Source organism: Triticum urartu, chromosome 3A, assembly GCF_056163025.1.
Source record: "Triticum urartu cultivar PI428250 chromosome 3A, HENAU_Tu73, whole genome shotgun sequence".
In the NCBI taxonomy this organism is placed as follows: Eukaryota; Viridiplantae; Streptophyta; class Magnoliopsida; order Poales; family Poaceae; genus Triticum; species Triticum urartu.
In genome coordinates, this window is record NC_141875.1 from 703639118 (window position 1) to 703656279 (window position 17162).

At 43.4% G+C, this 17162-nt stretch overlaps 2 pseudogenes; both read left to right on the top strand.

Moving 5' to 3' along the window:
* Positions 1 to 4201: 4201 nt before the first annotated feature.
* LOC147981888 (uncharacterized) lies at positions 4202 to 7034 on the top strand (annotated as a pseudogene).
* A 3221-nt stretch (positions 7035 to 10255) lies between these two features.
* Positions 10256 to 12244, top strand: LOC147981889 (cytochrome P450 CYP94D108 pseudogene; annotated as a pseudogene).
* The last annotated feature ends 4918 nt before the right edge of the window (positions 12245 to 17162 follow it).

The window sequence follows — 17162 nt, forward strand, 5'->3', positions numbered from 1 at the left end:
GCCATGGGCCGCTCCATTGCTCGCAGCAGCGCCAAATAGTGCAAGGCATGGCTATACCTCGCTCAAAGCGGTTGAATGGTAGCCTCGCTTGAAGGAGCGCCAAACTGGGCCGGCCCAGCTCGCGTGAGGCCACACGCCAATTTTTTCTTCTGTTTTTTTTTTGTTTTCGCATTTTGCTTATTTGACTTTTGTTTATTCTTCCAAATATTCTAAATAAATATATTACAAAAAACACTTTACATAAACATTTGAAAAATATGTTAAACAAGCATTTGAAAAATGTTAAATGTGTGTAGAGAAAATGTTTCTCATGTATACAAAAAATGTGTATGAAAAAAATGATCATATATTTATAATTTTTAAATCAAGCATTTGAGAAAATGTTGAACAAGTATTTTGATTTTTTTAATGAAGTATTTGAAAAATATTAAACGTGTATAGAAAAATTGTTGACCATCTATTAAAAAATGTAAATCTTGTATTTGAAATGTTAATCAAGCATTTGATAATGTTCAAAATGTATAGATAAATATTGACCATGTATTAAAAATGTTAATACTTTATTTGAATTTTTTTAATCAAGCGTTAAAAAATGTTTAGAATGTGTATAAAAAATGTTGACCATGTACTAAAATAATGCTATATGTACCAAAAATGTACAATATGTATGGCAAAACAAGACATCAAGTTGTCAAAAAATGTTAATCATATATTTAAAAAATGTTAAACTCGTATATATAAAAAATGTTTCTGATGTATATGAAAAATGTTGAATGGGTACCGGAAAAAGACCCAATGATGAACGAGAAAGAAACAAGCAAAACCTAAGAGAGAAGGAAGGAAAGAAACAAGGTAGCTTGATAAATGTTATTATTTTCCCCACGCTAAACTATGTATCAAGTAATCAGCTGAACCAAGAAATAACTTTTAGAAGATAAAGAAGTAGTATAAACCATGCTATATTTTTCCGGTATATGTACAAACTATGTTGCTGATTCAACAAATAACTATATGAAGACCATGCCATATTTTCCAGTATATGTACACTACCAAATCCAGAATGTCTAGTCTGCCAATCTACATAACAAGCATCCGTTAATCAAAACAGAAATACAAGTAGTACGAGCATCATTCAGGGGAGATTGAGATTGAGAAAAAACGACAGAAATCTTTACCGAAGATTTTTCTCTTTAATTAGAAGAAATTCATGCTTGGAGTCAAAACCAAACAAACTTGCATCATAATCTGCTACATACCGACTGTACACTGCACGTTGTCTACAGAGCAAACTGAAAGACATGCAGTTCTTGTTTGAGATCAAAGAGACATGCACACATATCATGGTATGGAAAGATGATAGAGTGCCGTGAGGAGTTACAAACTGATGCCCACCAGCAGCGAGGAAGTACAAACGACTTGGATTTAACAGGAGTCGGTCATCAACTCATCATCACACTACAGCAAGAGATGCAAGCACAGGTCCAAGGTCTGGTCGTTGGCTCCATCGTAGTCTCAGGCATACCCGTGATCACAAACCTTGCAACATGGAAAATCATAACATAAAATTCTAATCGATTTGGTTATCTTCCCATGAGATTTGGTACGTCCCCTTCGCCATATGTCCGCACTCTGCAGTTGCTGCTCCAAATCACATCGCGACGCAAGATTGGGATGGCGACCTTGACCACTCGTCGCACGTCACCACACTCTTCATAGGCGAGATGTATGTCGCGGGAGGGAGGAACCTCATGCTGATGGTAACAAACCTAACGGGGAGACGTACTGGACTGGACTTCCGGCGGCTGCCGGCGACTGGCGTGATGCCGATCCCCTTCTTCCCCTCTTCTTCTCCTTCCTCTCCTCCACCCCACCTTCTTCCCTAGCTGATCCACTCTTCCCTGCTCTGTCGCTACTTCTATCTCTGTTTCCTTTCTCTCAGATCCCTTTCCTTTCCCCTTGTTCCTGCCGGATTCAAGCCGGAGGCGATCTTTCTGACCGGATCTGATGCGGCGTCGTTCGATCCGACCGGATCCAGGGCTTCCTTGTCTCCTCCGCAGAGTCCATCCCCAGCCTTTGCTGTTCTTTCTACCTTTCCCGTCTTCCACTCCTCCAATCCCCTTGTTTTTGTTTTCTGTTCCTCTCAACTTGTCCCACTTATAATCTTCGATTCAAGTTTCCCAAAACCTGTTTTGCTGGATCTGCTTTTGTGCAATCTTTTTGTCTGGTTTAAGCCCTCTCTCTCGCGCAGGGGTCAGCAGTGCATCGTCCTTAAGGATCTTGGGTGCCATGAAAGCTATAGCGTGGAATTGCCGAGGCATGGGCCGGAGCCTCAGCAATGATCGTATGCTATTTCTGGCTAATCTGATCCGTTCTACTAAAGCGCAGGTAACTTTTGTTTCTGAAATAAAATCTTCTAAAGTGCGATCAATTGATCTGGTTAATAAATTTGATGTTGCCAACAGTTTTGTTGTTCCTTCGAGAGGGGCCTCTGGAGGGCTCTGGCTAATGTGGAATGATGATCTCAAAGTCACTATTCATGCTGCTTCCTTCCACTATATATTAGCTACTGTACTTCATGTAACCACTGGTGTCCAATTCTGTTTGGTCTGTATATATGGTGATCCCTATCATAGACAAACTACTGCCATTTGGAGTGAGATTTCAACTTTTGTGTATGATAATCTGGGTCTGCCCATGATGTGTATGCGAGACCTTAATGACATCTTGTATGATACGGATGGTTGTAACGGCAATGTTAACTATTATCATATGAATGTTCTCCGCTCTCTTGTTAAAAATTGTGGATTCTATGATATAGGTTTTAGTGGTCCTGCGTATACTTGGCGTAGTAAACAACACACTTCGAAACCTATTTATAGACGCCTTGATCGCTGCTTGGTTAATTCTGAATGGTGCATGCATTATCCTAATACTAAAGTCCTCAACTTGCCTATTATTCTTAGTGATCATGCCCCCATTCTAGTGTCTACTGAAGGTACTTTTGTTAAACCTAAGCAAACATTTAAGTTTGAAAATTGGTGGCTGCTGGAGAAAGATTTCGCTAGTTTTGCTAAATCTGCATGGAATAATTGCTCAGTTCACTCCTTTGCAGCCAAAACCTCTTATTTGGCAGGTTCCTTAAAGATGTGGTGCAAGAAAAAAAAAGCCTCTCCAGCAGGATCTTCTTGACCTAGAATCGAAGATTAATCAAATTCAACAACTTCCTTTGCAACCGCAGAATCATGCATTGGAAAGTTCTCTTATTTTCAGGTATGAGCAAACTCTTTCTAAGCTTAACCAATTCTATAAGCAGAGAAGTAAGAAAGGTTGGGCTACTGCTGGAGATCGTAATACTAAATTTTTCCATCAAGCGGTGGTTAAACGTAGGAAGAGGAATACTATTTGTTCTGTTAAGGATGAGAATGATATGATCCATTTCAAACCTAGTGCTATCACTAACACTTTTGTTAATTATTTTCGTTATATTTTCTCATCTCCCGATAATAATGCTGATAGGCCTTATCTTGATACACATTGTCCTAGTGACTCTCTGGATCCTACCTATGCTCTTCCTGATAAACATGAGGTTTTACAGATTCTCAAAGAAATGAAATTGAATGCTTCTTCAGGGCCAGATGGGTTTAATGTTGAATTTTATTTGGCGGCCTGGGACTGGATAGGAGATGAAGTCACTCAACTTGTCATTAACTTTTACACTACTGGTATTTTGCATCCACATATTAATGACACTAACATTGCTCTTATTCCGAAAAAGCTTGTGCCTCAAGTTCCCATGGACTATCGCCCTATTAGCCTTTGTAATGTTGTTTACAAAATCATTGCGAAGTCGCTTGCTAATAGGATCAAGCCTCATCTTCCTGATTATATCGATCCTGCTCAACAAGCTTTCATTGAGGGTAGACGTATTAGTGATAACATCATTATTGCCCGGGAGATTGCCCACTCTTTCTCTCTTAAATCTTGGAAACATAGTGCTTTCATACTTAAGATAGATCTAGCCAAAGCTTTTGATCGTCTAGAATGGAATTTTATTGTGTCTGCTCTTGCTCGTAAAGGGCTGCATGGTCACTTCATTAATTTAATTCATGCATGTGTTTCTTCTCCTATGTTCTCTGTGCTGATTAATGGACAACCCTCTCACAAGTTTAGGAGCTTTCGAGGTATTCGCCAGGGCTGTCCGATGTCTCCTTTTTTGTTTGTTATTGCCATCAATGAATTATCTATTGCTCTCAACGAAGCTCTTGCTGCTCATCATTTGCAGGGTATTTCGCTTGGACCAAATTGCCCTTCTATCCACTCTTTGTTATTTGCAGATGACTTGTTGGTTTGTGGGCAAGCCAGTCTTCAAGAAGCTCGCACTATGGCTCATCTTATTAATCATTTTTGTTCTATCTCAGGTCAAACTCCAAATTGGGCCAAATCAGCCATTCTTTTCAGTTCTCATGTTCCTCAAGCTATGTTGCAGGATATTAAGCAGATTTTCCCTGTTTCTAATCTGGATAGCAATTTCACTAATCTTGGTCATCCACTTGTTCTTCCTGCAAAAAGAAGAGCTGCTGCATATAACTTTGTTCTAGACAAATTTCTGAATAAGTTGCCCATTTATAAAGCTAACATGCTTTCTCATGCTGCCAGACTTGAATTGATTCGCTCGGTTTTCTCGGCTATCCCTGTCTATTACATGGCTAATATCTTGTTTACGAAGAAATTCATTGCTAAGCTTACTGCTGTTATTAGGAATTTTTGGTGGACAGGTGTTCGAGAAAATGACTCAAAAAAGAGTCTTTGCCTTAGAGCATGGAAGGACATTTGCAATTCAAAATATGAAGGTGGCTTAGGTGTCAGAAATTTAAAAGCTATTAATGAGAGTCTTCTTATTTCTGCTGCCTGGAGGTTAGCCAAGTTCCCTTCTTCTCACTTGCATCTTGTGCTTAAGGCTAAGTACTTTCATGATGCTTCTATTTGGACAGCTACTGCTATTTCTCCCAAATCAGCTTTCTAGGCCTCTATTTTGAAATTGTTGCCTAAACTTAAAGCTCATTCTTTTTATCAGTTATCTCAAGGTAATATTTCAATTTGGAGCACACCTTCGTGCACTCTTTGGAGCTCGGTTCATGATCATCTTATTGCTCAACAACCTGGTTTTATATATCCTTCTTTAGTTAAAGATCTTTGGCTTCCAGGTCAAAAAAGTTTGAATCATGATCTTGTTTTCTCCCTTTTCCAGCAACCTTTGGCCTCTCTCATTGTTCAAACTGAAATTATTGATGACGAAAGTCTAGACTTGCTTTGTTGGGATCTTACCCCTAATGGAATTTGTTCTTCTAAATCTGCATATAAACTCTGTTTACAGGAGATTCATGCTAATCCCAGAAATGCGCCTGCTACTCTTCCTTTGGATTTGTTAGATTTGCTCAAATTAATTTGGAAACAGAAGAATTTGCTTCCTAGGGTCAAAACTTTCGCCTGGAGATTACTTAGAAAGGCCTTGCCTACGGGTTTGCGAGCTGGTCGTTTTTCCATTCATATTTCTAAAAATTGTTGTCGTTGTGGCCAGTAAGAGGATGAGTTCCATCTATTTTTTCTGTGTAACTTTTCCCGTGCGGCTTGGTTTTCCTCTCCTTGGTTCCTTCGATCGGATGCTTTAATTCAGGGCCATTCCACTATGCATTCTGTTCTTTTTGACTTGCTTCGTATGGGACATCCTCATGGTTCTATTTCTAGTGTTTTAAATTTTTTGTGGTGTCTCTGGAAGGCTAGAAATGATTTTCTCTTTGATAGAAAAAGGCTCTTCCCCACCAAGTTCATATTGTAGCTCTTGCTTTAGCTTCTGATTGTTATGATAATGTTCCATGTTTACCTTCGAAGCAGGATCAAGCTCATAATCAATTGCCTCCTAATCAGCTCCCTATGCAAGGTAGAACGCTTAAGACAGTTCTGTTAATTGTTGGCCCTAAGATCTATTCTAATGCTGCTTATAGGACCAAGAAAGTTCCAGGTTTGTTGCAAGGAGAGGTTGCTACAGGTGTGGGAGTGTACATCTCTATGCCCTTCAACCAAAAGAAAATTAATGTGCAAGTTCAAGCTTCGGCTTCTCCTACTTCTACTCCTCTGCAAGCTGAAGCATTGGCTCTTTCTTTTGCTGCTCATCTTGCTTCTCAACTCAATATTGCGAAGCCCATTTTTCTTTTGGATTGTCTTGCTTTAGCTTTGGCTGTTGCCTCAGGTAATATTTGTGATTCTGCCACCTCTTGGAGTATTAGAAAGTCTTTGGCTAGCTTTTTCAAATGTACATCTAATTTGCAACCGCGCGTGTTTCACATTTCTAGAGAAATCAATGGTATTGCTCACAATCTTGCGCAACAGGTTTTTCGTTCTGATGGGCACACTCAACTCTCTTGTTTTGCTGCTACTCATTCTCAAGTTTCTTGTCCTGTGTTGCCCCTTCTTTCAAATTTCCAGATTCAGGGTTTTAGAATTCATACTATACATTGCTACTAACAACCTTGTTGTGCATGGATCTTCTGCTTCTATTCATAGTGTTGCTGTGCTGGCTTCTATACTCTCTCTCTCTCTTTCAGGATACGCCTTTGCCAGATTAAGGATGGTCTTCTTCAACCTGCTGGTTTCTCACAGGAACAGGAATCCTCTTCCATGTTGTGCATTTTGCAGAGTTTGCCAAGCTGAGGCCAGTTGACGTCTTAAGCTCTGCAGGATTAAATTTAGAGGCTTGTATTACACCTGCCTTTGGGTGCTTCAGTACACTTTCAAGTCATCTTTGTTTGGCACACTTGTTGTTTTAGGCTGTCTGTTGTCTGTCTTTCTGTTCTTCTGATCATGGTGTTTATCAGTTGGGGTTTCCCTCTCTGTCTTCCAGGATAGCTCCTCAGCTCATATAGCCTTAGACTCTGCTTCTCTTTCTTTCAATTTCTTGGCAGGTCTATGTAATGCTTGATGTACTCTGTCAATGAGCTGAATGAAATTGGCACCTGTTGGTGCCTTCTCTTGTTCAAAAAAAATTGTCACGGGAGGAGTTGACTATACCACGATGAGGGAGAATGGGGCCAGTGATGGCGGCGACGCTCGGACTAAGCTGTCGGCGGTAGAGAAAACCCGGGATGGTCGGATAGGGGGGCAACGGCCGCCATAGATCACGAGTAAGAAGCGACACCGAGATGAAGTGCGGATTAGGTTAGGATCGTATGGCTCACAATGTCTCTGTCGAGCAAAACTTGCGGGCTGGAGACGAATGGCGACGTACGAAGCGACTTACCATCACAACCACTCTTTAGAAGTAGAGATGATGAGCCGTCAAACAATGCTTTGTAAATAACGCATCTTCGTCAAAACATGACATGTTTGTTGCTCGGTCGCAAAAAAGAAAAGAGTTCGCTACTCATATCCCAGTCTATATCTTCATATATCCCTCCAAAACCAAGATAAGAAGCACACCGTCAAACAATACTACTCAAGTAAAAGAAATGAATAATAACAATCAAATATATAGTCCTTAGAGATTATGCTTATGTTTTCATTAAGGTAGAAAACTCTAATATTTCGCCATCTAATCAATCAGTCGACAACTCTATGAAGACGAGACGGCGGCGGCTCTCTGAAGATGGAATAAGGTTCTCTCCGTCTAACCACTATCCCGGTGGTGCGTCTAGCATCGTACGGTGGGCGTGTGAAGATGTGTCTCCGACGGATTTATTCTTAGTGGATTTGCTCAGATCTGGTCATAGTTCGTCTACGATTAATGTATTTTCAAGTTGGATCATTTTGATCTACGCTACTCTTCAATGGCGGCGATTGCTGTTCCGGTGCGCTGGTCCTATGGGGTCTTAGCACGACTTCCTGACTGTCTACTAAGTTTTGCCCGACTCCGGCCAAGGAGGGGCGATGACGGCGCCGCGCCTCCGGCTCGCTTCTATGCTTGTAGTCGTCGCTAGGTGGTCTACGGGTCTGGATGTAATTTTTATTATTTCTGGTGTTCATCATACTGCCATGACTGAAGATGAATAGATCGGAAGTTTTCTCGCACAAAAAGAGAGAAACTATAAAATTTCACGGATGTGCCATCAATGGACTCACACAAAATTGGACCGAAAGCAGAAACAATATTTTTTTTCTAATTGGAAGAACAATATTTTAAGGTACATATTTGGCATGCATTTTAATATTTATTGTTCTGTTTTCAATTTTTTTATTTCTTATGTTGAACATAAACTACATTATTTTTTAAGTCACCGTGGATGTCTGAAAAAAAATTGTTGCAATATTTCAATCTATACCTACTATTAAAGGGAGGTGATATTCTTGGTTTCGTCCCACTTCGTTTGGTCCCGCTTCAATTAATTTCACATACGCTATTGATTTCAATATAGATTTACGCAAACTGATGGTACCACATTAATCCAAAAATTAATATTGCCCTTAATGTATCCTCGTGTGTTGGAATATTTACGTATCCATAATATCCTTAAATATCTACATGAGTTTCAATGTTGGAAGACGATACTTCGAAGTTTTAAACAATCAATGTGTTCTAGTATAGTTAAGAGACATATACTACCTCCATTTCGGTTAATAAGTCTTTCGTGTAGTTCTAGATCGATGATTTAACTATCTAAATATGTATTATATGTAGTAGATGTTTTCACTCAATGTATATGTAAGAAAAACATCAAATAATATGTTGATGTGTCAGCTACACAAAAATGCAATTTTCTAGCTGAACGCCCACAAAACACCATTTTAAACAGCGTATTTATTTATTTGTATATACACCACATATATAAAAAACATATAAATTTATAAACATGTATATACTTCGTACCCACTCCATCCCAAGTTACTTGTCGTGAAAATGGATAGAAATAAATGTACCATGGAAAAAACGCCACAATCTGAAAAAAGGGAACCGCCCCCGCGTCGTCCCGGTGACTCGAGCGGACACCATCTCCTTCTGGCCGGTGACCCTCCCTGCTCTTCCCCTCATCCTCCTCGCCGCCACCAGTAGCTGCTGCCTGGCAAAGCCCGCGTGTGGTGGCGGCGACGGGGCAACTCGGCTGGTCTCCTCTCCGTGGTGGTTGATGGTACACCGACGGCGATGGATGGCAGAGATCAGGGCGGAGATAGGGCTCCAGCGTGGCGGCCCCTCTTCATGGCGATGTCGGCTGCGGTGGCCACGTGGGCGGCGTCATGGCTAGGCTTGTAGGCTACACACGGTGTTGCTGTAGTAGCAGCGGTAGGACTGGGATTCGCCAGATCTGGCCATGAGTGTCTGGTCCCGCTCCTGCCATGGTTGGCGTCTCGCCAAGTTCGGGCCTCTGCGGTTGCGGGTGGCACGATGTGGCGTCGCAGACTTTGTCTGAAGGTCTGGATTGAGAGGAGGGTGACATGCCGGTTGTTGGCTTCGGCCTACTAATGGTGTTTGGCCCTAGCTCTCTTCTTCTACCAAGTCGTCTTTCTGCCGTATGTCGAACTCTTGAATCTGGCCGCTGACGAGTTTCGGTATTCCCCGTCGGAGATCTATATGGATTGAGATCGGAAAGGCTCCGGTCGTGCGTGCTCATATTATCAGCCAGCACAACCTCAAGAGGGCGCAACGCGAAGCTTTGATTCTTATCGATGTCATGGGACATGTCTAAGTCAAGATTCCCAAGGCATTGATAGAGATGGAGAAAGTCATGGCGGCTGTGATTGCAGGTATTGAAGCTTTGGTGGAAGGGTGTATTGGATGTGATGATGACTGTGTGCCACGTGTTTGGTGACTTGCAACAGCGGCCTCGGCAAGCGGAGGAGGTGGCACTGAAGGACTGCATTTTTTGTGGTGCTTCTCGAGTACCGAGTCTCGATTTTCAGGGTGAAAATCTAAGGTTTGGCCTTTATTGATTGTACCTGCCAATGGCCTTGGTGAAGGCATTGATTTTGGGTGAACTCGAACTTTCTCCAAGGTGAAAATCTAAGATCTCCGATTGGGCAACGACCACATTTGTGCATTGTTTTTTTTTTCAAAGGCATTGTTTTTGGAGAACCTCTTTTGTATCTGATGTTTTCTTCAATGGTGGTGTGTATCCTTAATCTCTTTGGACATCTTTTTTTTACATTATTTTTTGGCATTTTGTTGATACAGAGACCCGGTGTAATTGATATCTTTACGATGTTAATATATTACCTTTGAAAAAAAAATACAACCATTTCAACTACAAGTAACTGGGGACGGAGGGATTGCTTACGAGTTACGAGAGCATCCATCGATCATCCTGCTAGCTCACGTGTGTCTTCCCCGGCTCCGGCTCAACCGTCGGTCGGCCACCGCTAACAGATGACGCGCGCTGAGCAGAATTTGCCAGCTTCGACGACCACCGTGTTGGTCACTTGGTCTTCGTCTTCCCTGTTGCGACCACAAACTGGACCGATCTCCGTCCAGAAGAAAAGTCCGTGTTTATCACGAGACTAGGACTGTACGTACATACCGACCAACCACCACACCAGTCAATCATGGTGGTCATGGACGGGAGCATCACGCTGCTGCTGCTGCTGCTCTTCCCTGTCCTCCTCGCCGTCTACCTCCGGCGCCGCAGCGTCGCACCGGCTGCGGCGAGCGCGAACCACTGTCCGCACCCAAACCGCGTCTTCGGCAACGCCGTGCCGCTCCTCCGCAACCTGCACCGCTTCCTCGACTGGGCCACGGACCAGCTCGCGGAGTCCCCGGCCTCCACCATCGAGGTCCGCGGCCCGCTCGGCCTCGGCAGCGGCGTCGCCACTGCCAGCCCGGAGGCCGTCGACCACCTCCTGCGCGCCAACTTCCCCAACTACGTCAAGGGCGCGCGCTTCGCGGACCCCTTCGCCGACCTGCTCGGCCGCGGCATCTTCCTCGCCGACGGCCGCCTCTGGACCCTCCAGCGCAAGCTCGCCTCCTACTCCTTCTCCTCCCGCTCGCTCCGCCGCTTCTCCGGGCGGGTGCTCCGGGAGCACCTCCACCGGCGCCTCCTCCCGCTCCTCGACTTCGCCGCGGGCTCCAGCGTGGCCCTTGACCTGCAGGACGTGCTCCGGCGCTTCTCCTTCGACAACGTCTGCGGCGTGGCATTCGGCGTCGAGAGCTCCACTCTGCTCGAGCTCGAGGCCGGGGATCGCCGCAGCCGGAGGCACGAGGCGTTCTTCGCGGCGTTCGACGACGCCGTCGAGATCTCCTTCGCGCGGATACTCCACCCGACGACCCTGCTGTGGAGGGCTATGAGGCTGGCCAACGTGGGGAGCGAGCGGCGGATGCGTGAGGCCATCGGAGTCATCGACGAGTACGTGATGGGGATGCTGGAGGCAGAGCAGCCGCCGCCAGGTGCGCCGGCCGAGGACGGCGAGGGCGAGCACGAGCAGCACCTCCTTTCGCGGTTCGCGTCGGCGCTGGACGAAGAATCCGCCAGCGGCAGCGGCAGTGAGCTCGGCGAGATGTTCAGCTCTCCGGAGGCGAAGCGGCGGTTCCTGCGGGACGTGGTGGTGAGCTTCGTGCTAGCCGGGAAGGACAGCACATCCACCGCGCTCACCTGGTTTTTCTGGCTCCTGGCCGCCAACCCAGGGTGCGAGCGGCGCGTGCACGAGGAGGTCACGCGCATGCCGCACGGACACGACGCCGGGGAATACGTGGAGCTGAAGGGGATGCACTACCTGCACGCGGCGCTCACGGAGGCGATGCGGCTGTACCCGCCGGTGCCGATCAACACGCGCGTGGCGGCGGCTGCGGACGTGCTGCCGGACGGCACGACGGTGCGGGCCGGCTGGTTCGCGGACTACTCGGCCTACGCGATGGGGAGGATGCCGCGGCTGTGGGGTGACGACTGCCGCGAGTTCCGACCCGAGCGGTGGCTCGACGGTGATCGCGGCGAGTTCGTGGCGGCGGACGCGGCGAGGTACCCGGTGTTCCATGCGGGGCCGCGGGCGTGCCTCGGGAAGGAGATGGCGTACGTGCAGATGAAGGCCGTGGCGGCCGCCGTGATCCGGAGGTTCGCGGTGGAGATGGTGGAGACGCCGGCGAGCATGGACGCGCCGCCGCCGTACGAGCTGGGTGCGACGCTGAGGATGAAGGGCGGGCTCCGCGTGCGGATCAAGAGGCGGGAGGATCACTTTTAAATAGTAGTATCTCTCTGTTCCTAAATGTAAGATGTTTTTTAAGTTCAAATTCAAACTGCAAAAACATCTTAGTACTCAACCACATCTTGGGCTATCTCGCGTCCAGTCTCTGGGTAGGACCCCGATCGAACGATTCATTCAAAATGAGAGAAAAACCATATAAACTACCACATCTCAAAAGATCTGCATGTACAACAGCTAGTACAAAAATAAGGGGGAAAATGCCATCATATATAAATCATGCATGACAGATTTATAATAAATGCCACGATAAAAAATGCCATCCTGTTATAAAATGACATTCTCTTATAATAAAAAATGCCATCCTCTTTATAAAAATGCCACTCTCTTATAATAAGAAAATGCCATCCCCATAATAAACAAATGACATGATAACAAATGCCATCTTCTTATACAAAAAGCTGAAATCCTCTTATAATAAAAATGCCATCATATTGCTAATAAAAATGACATGCGCTTAGTAATAAAATTGCCTTGCCATTAAAAATAAAAATGTCATCTCTCAATAATAAAAATGGCATGCTACAAAAGATCAAACTGCCATGGGATTTTCGGGATTGAAAAATATATGTGGCATTTTAAACACAGAATATTCATAAAATGCCCTCATCTTTAGTATGACAAAAATATAAGAAGATATCCCAAATATAGCTCATTATGCTTGCACTAGTTGAAATTGAAATATCCTGGAGTATATAAGCCTGAGTGTAGCTGCTTCATACTAAAACCTCATATGCTCATCAGTTGTCTATGTCTTTCCCCAGTTTATTTTTGTTCACATACATGAAAAACTTCTATATTATTTTGTCCTTAAATTGCTCGGATCTTGAATGTTTCATAATAAGTGTTGCCTACGAGATAACCTTTGAGAATCACATCATAGAAAACTTAAATCATGAAAAATATGATATACCAAACATTTACAACATAAATGTCACCATAATCTACAGATGGAAAAGAGGTCATAACATTTTAGAATACCGAACGTGTTACAATTTTCTGAGAAAATTCAAATGGAAAGGAAACAAATAAACATATCCAGACAGGAAGGAAAGAAATTAATGAGATGCCCTATAAATTTATTCGGTTTCTGATGTGTGTTGCTGTAACAGATCACCAAAACGCATCCCCAGTATACTCATGGCATGTGGGAATGACATGTTGGCCAGCCAGATTTTTCTTCTTCTTATTTATTCCTCTCTCTTTCGTTGTCATGGTGGTGGCGACGGGTGGTGTCACAAGTGGACGGCGACAAGGTGGAGAATGTGTGGCCCAAAGGACAAAGGTGGAATGGGGGTTTCGTGATGTGCATATCTTTGCACGGGAAATTTTTTGGAGACTCATAGAGCACCATGATTCATTATGTGTAAAGGTGCTTCGATCCAAGTATTACTCATCCGGTGAGTTGCTCAACTGCGAGTTAAAGAAAAGCACATCTTATGCGCGGCAAAGTATTTGGGTTGGAGTTTAAACTTTCAATAAAAGGGAGTATGTGGAGGGTTGCAATGGTTTGAAGATAATATTTGGGAGTATTGTTGGATCCCAAACAATTCTTCTAGGAAAACCATCAAAGTCCGTGGAAAGAGAGTGCTTACTCGAGTTCATGAGCTTATTGGTCCGATAATAGGCGGACGGGATGAAGGCTTGCTTTGGGATTTTTTGGCCCATTGATGCAGACCGTATTTTGCAAATTCCCTCACATCAACATGATGCAGAGGACTATGGTGCATGGCACTTGACAAAATTTGGAGTTTTTAGTGTTCGCTCGGCCCACTATAAACAATGAGTATGGCAATCTGGGTCATAGTTCTTCTCTTTCTGGTGGTTCATCACCCCATCCTATTTGGAAGAAACTATGGGGGCTTAAAGTACCAAGCAAAGTGAAAATATTCATATGGAGATCTCTACATGACGCCATTCCATGTTTTAGTGTACTGGCTAATCGTCACATATCCACTTGGGCGCAATGTCCGGTTTGCCAGCGCCATCCAATGATGTGGGACATGCCTTGTTTGGGTGTGATCATGCCACTGAAATATGGCCTTTTCTTGGACTACATGAAGTCATTTACAATGTCGGGCTCCCTGGGAGGTTCGGAGCGGAGATACTCGATTTTCTTCTTTGCGACTTGGCGAACCAGAAGACCTACCTAGACGTGGTTGAATTACCGGAGATGATAGAAGTGTCTTGCTGGTATATTGTGTGGCAGCGGTGTCTCATTGCCAAGAGGAAGAGGTGCAAACACTTGTATGCTCGGGCCTGACTGTGAAGGTAGTGGCCTTGAATTTTGTTCGAGCTGCGGGCAAACCAACTACTAATATGAGACTTAACATATGGATGAAACCCATGCTGGGCCAATTGGTGTTAAACATCGATGCTTCCTTTTGGAGGACGATCACTTCAGTTCTTGTGGTGGTATCGTTAGAGGTTACACCGGAGCATTCATTACCGCATCTACGGCCAAGCTATAACATGTTATGGAAGTCGTCTTGGAGGAAGCGATAACTCTCACTGTGCGTATGAATAATCTGATCGTTGTGGATGCTCTAGATTTTAGCATAGGTCATTCGATGGTGGCCGGCCCTATCTTTGAAGAATGTCAACAGTTATATGGCGACTTCGGGATGGTTCTTTTCGAACATTGTAATAGAGAGTCAGACATGGTCGCTCATATGCTAGCTCAACAGAGAGGTGTTGATCCACCAACCATGTGGTTGGACTCACCCCCTAGTTTTCACTCTTGCTTTTTTTGCGGATGATGTAAATGCTATTTGATTTTAAGAAAGCTTGCCATAAAAGCCATCCCATAACACACACACACCCTCGCATGCTATCCTTTTTCTAAACACACACACTCTTGCTTTTTTGCAGATGATGTAAATGCTATTTGATTATAATAAAGCTTGCCATAAAAGCCTTCCAGTAAAAGCCTATTTGATTTTATGGGTCTACTTCCTTGGCACGTGGGCGTGTTTGCCAACTGGGCTTCTCGCATGCGTTGTCGCCGTTCAATGGTCCTCCGTTTTACTTTCAGACCCTAGTAGCCAGCGCGAGAGCTATACTCGCTATAAGTGAGATATAGAGGGTGCTTGGATCCAAGGGACTATTTTTAGTCTGACTAAAAATAGTCTCTTTTAGAGGCTAAAGTTTCCAGTACCCCTGACTAAAGAGAGGCTAGGACTAATCTTGAGGCTAAAAATTTTTAGTCATAGGAAACCTACTAAAATATGTATTAGCCCTCTCTCTCCTCATTTAATGCCTCTTCTTTAACACATGCGATTTCTGGATTGGAGGGTTTGGAGGATAATAAATGCTCAATAACTTGATTTTAGTCTCTTTAGTATTTGGATCCAAGCATGAGTGAGGCTAGCAAGTTTTAGTCCCGCTACTTTTAGTCATGGTACTAAAACGTATCCAAGCACCCTCATAGAATGAGCGAGCGACCGAGCGAGAAAATGCATTCATGACCCGGCCTCGATATAGCTCTCGTCTCACCTAAAGAGTCCGCAGGTATGCTCTTGTCTCATGCATGACAGATTTATAATAAATGCCACGATAAAAAATGTCATCTTCTTATAATAAAAATACCTTCCTCTTATAATAAAAAATGCCATCCGCTTTATAAACAAATGACAAGGTAAAAAAATGCCATCTTCTTATAATAAAAGCCGACATCCTCTTATAATAAAAATGCCATCATATTGTTAATAAAAAATACCATGCTCTTAGTAATAAAATTGCCATGCCATTAAAACATAAAACGCCATCTCTCAATAATAAAAATGGCGTGCTACAAAAGATAAAACTGCCATGGAATTTCCGGGATTGAAAAATGTATGTGGCATTTTAAACACAAAATATAAACAAAAGGCTCCCTTCTTTAGTATGACAATATAATAAGAAGATATGCAAAATAGGTCATTATGCTTGCACTAACTGAAAATGGAATATCCTGGAGTATATAAGCCTGAGTGTAGCTGCTCTCATACTAAAACTTCAAATGCTCATCAGTTGTCCATGTCTTTCCCCAGGTTATTTTTGTTCACATACACGAAAAACTTCGATTATTTTGTCCTTAAATTGATCAGATCTTGAATGTTTGATAATAAGTGTTGCCTACGAGATAAGCTTTGAGAATCACATCTAGAAAACATAAATCATAAAAAATATCATCTGCCTAACATTTACAACATAAATATCACCATAATCTACAGAAGGAAAAGAGGTCACAACATTTTAGAATACTGAACATATTACAAGCTTCTAAGAAAATTCAGATGAAAAGGAAAGAAATAAACATATTCATACGGGAAGGAAAGAAATTAATGAGATGTCCTATAAATTTATTCGTTTCGATGTGTGTTGCTGTAACAGATCACCAAAACTGATCCCCAGTTTACTCATGGCATGTGGGACTGACATTTCGGTGAGCCAGTATTTTTTTGCCTTTCTCTTTCTCTGTCATGGCGGTGGCGAGGGGTGGTGGTGCAAGTGGACAGCGACAAGGTGGAGAATGTGTGTCCCAAAGGACAGAGGCGGAATGAGATTTCGTGCTATACTTGGCAATGCTAGCCAAACAATGTTGGAGATTCATAGAGCGCCATGATTCATTATGTGCAAGGGTGCTTCAATCTAAGTATTACCCATCCGGTGTGTATTTGGGCAGGAGTTTAAACTTTCAATAAAAGGGAGTATCTGGAGAGTTGGCAATGGTTTGAAGATAATATCTGGGAGGACTGTTGGATCCCAAACAACTGTTCTAGGAAAATCATCAAAGTTTGTGAAAATAGAGTGCTTACTCGAGTTCATGAGCTTAGTGATCCAATAATAGGCGGATGGAATGAAGGCTTGCTTTAGGAATTTTTTTGGCCCATTGATGCAGAATTTATTTTGCAAATTCCCCTGCATTAACATGATATAAAGGACTATGTTGCATGACACTTGATAAGAAGTGGAGTTTTCAGTGTTTGCTCGGCCTACTATAAACAATG